The sequence below is a fragment of the Oncorhynchus gorbuscha genome, linkage group LG21, assembly GCF_021184085.1.
Source record: "Oncorhynchus gorbuscha isolate QuinsamMale2020 ecotype Even-year linkage group LG21, OgorEven_v1.0, whole genome shotgun sequence".
NCBI lineage: Eukaryota > Metazoa > Chordata > Actinopteri > Salmoniformes > Salmonidae > Oncorhynchus > Oncorhynchus gorbuscha.
This window is the reverse complement of record NC_060193.1, coordinates 17,019,010-17,025,290: the sequence shown is the minus strand read 5'-3', so window position 1 is coordinate 17,025,290 and position 6,281 is coordinate 17,019,010.

Here is a 6,281-nt window from a genome sequence, read left to right as displayed (position 1 = left end):
GAGTATAGGAAGAATATATAAACATAAAGTAATAAAGTCCTCATCTATCCAAGGCCCCATACTAGACTACTGTTATTAGGTATTGATATATAAAAGAAGAAGACAAGGTAAGGGGGTATAGGAAGAGTCTATAAACATAAAGTAATAAAGTCCTCATCTATCCAAGGCCCCATACTAGACTACTGTTATTAGGTATTGATATATAAAAGAAGAAGACACAAGGTAAGGGGTATAGGAAGAGTCTATAAACATAAAGTAATAAAGTCCTCATCTATCCAAGGCCTCATACTAGACTACTGTTATTAGGTATTGATATATAAAAGAAGAAGACAAGGTAAGGGGTATAGGAAGAATATATAAACATAAAGTAATAAAGTCCTCATCTATCCAAGGCCTCATACTAGACTACTGTTATTAGGTATTGATATATAAAAGAAGAAGACAAGGTAAGGGGGTATAGGAAGAATATATAAACATAAAGTAATAAAGTCCTCATCTATCCAAGGCCCCATACTAGACTACTGTTATTAGGTATTGATATATAAAAGAAGAAGACACAAGGTAAGGGAGTATAGGAAGAATATATAAACATAAAGTAATAAAGTCCTCATCTATCCAAGGCCCCATACTAGACTACTGTTATTAGGTATTGATATATAAAAGAAGAAGACAAGGTAAGGGGGTATAGGAAGAGTCTATAAACATAAAGTAATAAAGTCCTCATCTATCCAAGGCCCCATACTAGACTACTGTTATTAGGTATTGATATATAAAAGAAGAAGACACAAGGTAAGGGGGTATAGGAAGAGTCTATAAACATAAAGTAATAAAGTCCTCATCTATCCAAGGCCTCATACTAGACTACTGTTATTAGGTATTGATATATAAAAGAAGAAGACAAGGTAAGGGGGTATAGGAAGAGTCTATAAACATAAAGTAATAAAGTCCTCATCTATCCAAGGCCCCATACTAGACTACTGTTATTAGGTATTGATATATAAAAGAAGAAGACAAGGTAAGGGGGTATAGGAAGAATATATAAACATAAAGTAATAAAGTCCTCATCTATCCAAGGCCCCATACTAGACTACTGTTATTAGGTATTGATATATAAAAGAAGAAGACAAGGTAAGGGGGTATAGGAAGAATATATAAACATAAAGTAATAAAGTCCTCATCTATCCAAGGCCCCATACTAGACTACTGTTATTAGGTATTGATATATAAAAGAAGAAGACAAGGTAAGGGGGTATAGGAAGAGTCTATAAACATAAAGTAATAAAGTCCTCATCTATCCAAGGCCCCATACTAGACTACTGTTATTAGGTATTGATATATAAAAGAAGAAGACACAAGGTAAGGGGGTATAGGAAGAGTCTATAAACATAAAGTAATAAAGTCCTCATCTATCCAAGGCCTCATACTAGACTACTGTTATTAGGTATTGATATATAAAAGAAGAAGACAAGGTAAGGGGGTATAGGAAGAGTCTATAAACATAAAGTAATAAAGTCCTCATCTATCCAAGGCCCCATACTAGACTACTGTTATTAGGTATTGATATATAAAAGAAGAAGACACAAGGTAAGGGGGTATAGGAAGAGTCTATAAACATAAAGTAATAAAGTCCTCATCTATCCAAGGCCTCATACTAGACTACTGTTATTAGGTATTGATATATAAAAGAAGAAGACAAGGTAAGGGAGTATAGGAAGAATATATAAACATAAAGTAATAAAGTCCTCATCTATCCAAGGCCTCATACTAGACTACTGTTATTAGGTATTGATATATAAAAGAAGAAGACACAAGGTAAGGGAGTATAGGAAGAGTCTATAAACATAAAGTAATAAAGTCCTCATCTATCCAAGGCCCCATACTAGACTACTGTTATTAGGTATTGATATATAAAAGAAGAAGACAAGGTAAGGGGTATAGGAAGAGTCTATAAACATAAAGTAATAAAGTCCTCATCTATCCAAGGCCTCATACTAGACTACTGTTATTAGGTATTGATATATAAAAGAAGACACAAGGTAAGGGAGTATAGGAAGAGTCTATAAACATAAAGTAATAAAGTCCTCATCTATCCAAGGCCTCATACTAGACTACTGTTATTAGGTATTGATATATAAAAGAAGACACAATGTAAGGGAGTATAGGAAGAGTCTATAAACATAAAGTAATAAAGTCCTCATCTATCCAAGGCCTCATACTAGATTACTGTTATTAGGTATTGATATATAAAAGAAGAAGACAAGGTAAGGGGGTATAGGAAGAATATATAAACATAAAGTAATAAAGTCCTCATCTATCCAAGGCCTCATACTAGACTACTGTTATTAGGTATTGATATATAAAAGAAGAAGACAAGGTAAGGGGGTATAGGAAGAGTCTATAAACATAAAGTAATAAAGTCCTCATCTATCCAAGGCCTCATACTAGACTACTGTTATTAGGTATTGATATATAAAAGAAGAAGACAAGGTAAGGGGGTATAGGAAGAGTCTATAAACATAAAGTAATAAAGTCCTCATCTATCCAAGGCCCCATACTAGACTACTGTTATTAGGTATTGATATATAAAAGAAGAAGACAAGGTAAGGGGGTATAGGAAGAATATATAAACATAAAGTAATAAAGTCCTCATCTATCCAAGGCCTCATACTAGACTACTGTTATTAGGTATTGATATATAAAAGAAGAAGACAAGGTAAGGGGTATAGGAAGAGTCTATAAACATAAAGTAATAAAGTCCTCATCTATCCAAGGCCCCATACTAGACTACTGTTATTAGGTATTGATATATAAAAGAAGAAGACAAGGTAAGGGGGTATAGGAAGAATATATAAACATAAAGTAATAAAGTCCTCATCTATCCAAGGCCTCATACTAGACTACTGTTATTAGGTATTGATATATAAAAGAAGAAGACAAGGTAAGGGGTATAGGAAGAATATATAAACATAAAGTAATAAAGTCCTCATCTATCCAAGGCCCCATACTAGACTACTGTTATTAGGTATTGATATATAAAAGAAGAAGACACAAGGTAAGGGAGTATAGGAAGAATATATAAACATAAAGTAATAAAGTCCTCATCTATCCAAGGCCCCATACTAGACTACTGTTATTAGGTATTGATATATAAAAGAAGAAGAAACAAGGTAAGGGAGTATAGGAAGAATATATAAACATAAAGTAATAAAGTCCTCATCTATCCAAGGCCTCATACTAGACTACTGTTATTAGGTATTGATATATAAAAGAAGAAGACACAAGGTAAGGGGGTATAGGAAGAATCTATAAACATAAAGTAATAAAGTCCTCATCTATCCAAGGCCCCATACTAGACTACTGTTATTAGGTATTGATATATAAAAGAAGAAGACACAAGGTAAGGGGGTATAGGAAGAATCTATAAACATAAAGTAATAAAGTCCTCATCTATCCAAGGCCCCATACTAGACTACTGTTATTAGGTATTGATATATAAAAGAAGAAGACACAAGGTAAGGGGGTATAGGAAGAATCTATAAACATAAAGTAATAAAGTCCTCATCTATCCAAGGCCCCATACTAGACTACTGTTATTAGGTATTGATATATAAAGAGAAGAGGACACAAGGTTAGGGAGTATATGAAGAGTCTATAAACATAAAGTAATAAAGTCCTCATCTATCCAAGGCCTCATACTAGACTACTGTTATTAGGTATTGATATATAAAAGAAGAAGACAAGGTAAGGGGGTATAGGAAGAGTCTATAAACATAAAGTAATAAAGTCCTCATCTATCCAAGGCCTCATACTAGACTACTGTTATTAGGTATTGATATATAAAAGAAGAAGACAAGGTAAGGGGTATAGGAAGAATATATAAACATAACGTAATAAAGTCCTCATCTATCCAAGGCCTCATACTAGACTACTGTTATTAGGTATTGATATATAAAAGAAGAAGACAAGGTAAGGGGGTATAGGAAGAGTCTATAAACATAAAGTAATAAAGTCCTCATCTATCCAAGGCCTCATACTAGACTACTGTTATTAGGTATTGATATATAAAAGAAGAAGACAAGGTAAGGGGGTATAGGAAGAGTCTATAAACATAAAGTAATAAAGTCCTCATCTATCCAAGGCCCCATACTAGACTACTGTTATTAGGTATTGATATATAAAAGAAGAAGACAAGGTAAGGGGTATAGGAAGAGTCTATAAACATAAAGTAATAAAGTCCTCATCTATCCAAGGCCCCATACTAGACTACTGTTATTAGGTATTGATATATAAAAGAAGAAGACACAAGGTAAGGGGGTATAGGAAGAGTCTATAAACATAAAGTAATAAAGTCCTCATCTATCCAAGGCCTCATACTAGACTACTGTTATTAGGTATTGATATATAAAAGAAGAAGACAAGGTAAGGGGTATAGGAAGAGTCTATAAACATAAAGTAATAAAGTCCTCATCTATCCAAGGCCCCATACTAGACTACTGTTATTAGGTATTGATATATAAAAGAAGAAGACAAGGTAAGGGGTATAGGAAGAATATATAAACATAAAGTAATAAAGTCCTCATATATCCAAGGCCCCATACTAGACTACTGTTATTAGGTATTGATATATAAAAGAAGAAGACAAGGTAAGGGGGTATAGGAAGAATATATAAACATAAAGTAATAAAGTCCTCATCTATCCAAGGCCCCATACTAGACTACTTTTATTAGGTATTGATATATAAAAGAAGAAGACAAGGTAAGGGGTATAGGAAGAGTCTATAAACATAAAGTAATAAAGTCCTCATCTATCCAAGGCCCCATACTAGACTACTGTTATTAGGTATTGATATATAAAAGAAGAAGACACAAGGTAAGGGGGTATAGGAAGAGTCTATAAACATAAAGTAATAAAGTCCTCATCTATCCAAGGCCTCATACTAGACTACTGTTATTAGGTATTGATATATAAAAGAAGAAGACAAGGTAAGGGGGTATAGGAAGAATATATAAACATAAAGTAATAAAGTCCTCATCTATCCAAGGCCTCATACTAGACTACTGTTATTAGGTATTGATATATAAAAGAAGAAGACAAGGTAAGGGGTATAGGAAGAGTCTATAAACATAAAGTAATAAAGTCCTCATCTATCCAAGGCCCCATACTAGACTACTGTTATTAGGTATTGATATATAAAAGAAGAAGACAAGGTAAGGGGGTATAGGAAGAATATATAAACATAAAGTAATAAAGTCCTCATCTATCCAAGGCCTCATACTAGACTACTGTTATTAGGTATTGATATATAAAAGAAGAAGACAAGGTAAGGGGTATAGGAAGAATATATAAACATAAAGTAATAAAGTCCTCATCTATCCAAGGCCCCATACTAGACTACTGTTATTAGGTATTGATATATAAAAGAAGAAGACACAAGGTAAGGGAGTATAGGAAGAATATATAAACATAAAGTAATAAAGTCCTCATCTATCCAAGGCCCCATACTAGACTACTGTTATTAGGTATTGATATATAAAAGAAGAAGAAACAAGGTAAGGGAGTATAGGAAGAATATATAAACATAAAGTAATAAAGTCCTCATCTATCCAAGGCCTCATACTAGACTACTGTTATTAGGTATTGATATATAAAAGAAGAAGACACAAGGTAAGGGGGTATAGGAAGAATCTATAAACATAAAGTAATAAAGTCCTCATCTATCCAAGGCCCCATACTAGACTACTGTTATTAGGTATTGATATATAAAAGAAGAAGACACAAGGTAAGGGGGTATAGGAAGAATCTATAAACATAAAGTAATAAAGTCCTCATCTATCCAAGGCCCCATACTAGACTACTGTTATTAGGTATTGATATATAAAAGAAGAAGACACAAGGTAAGGGGGTATAGGAAGAATCTATAAACATAAAGTAATAAAGTCCTCATCTATCCAAGGCCCCATACTAGACTACTGTTATTAGGTATTGATATATAAAGAGAAGAGGACACAAGGTTAGGGAGTATATGAAGAGTCTATAAACATAAAGTAATAAAGTCCTCATCTATCCAAGGCCTCATACTAGACTACTGTTATTAGGTATTGATATATAAAAGAAGAAGACAAGGTAAGGGGGTATAGGAAGAGTCTATAAACATAAAGTAATAAAGTCCTCATCTATCCAAGGCCTCATACTAGACTACTGTTATTAGGTATTGATATATAAAAGAAGAAGACAAGGTAAGGGGGTATAGGAAGAATATATAAACATAACGTAATAAAGT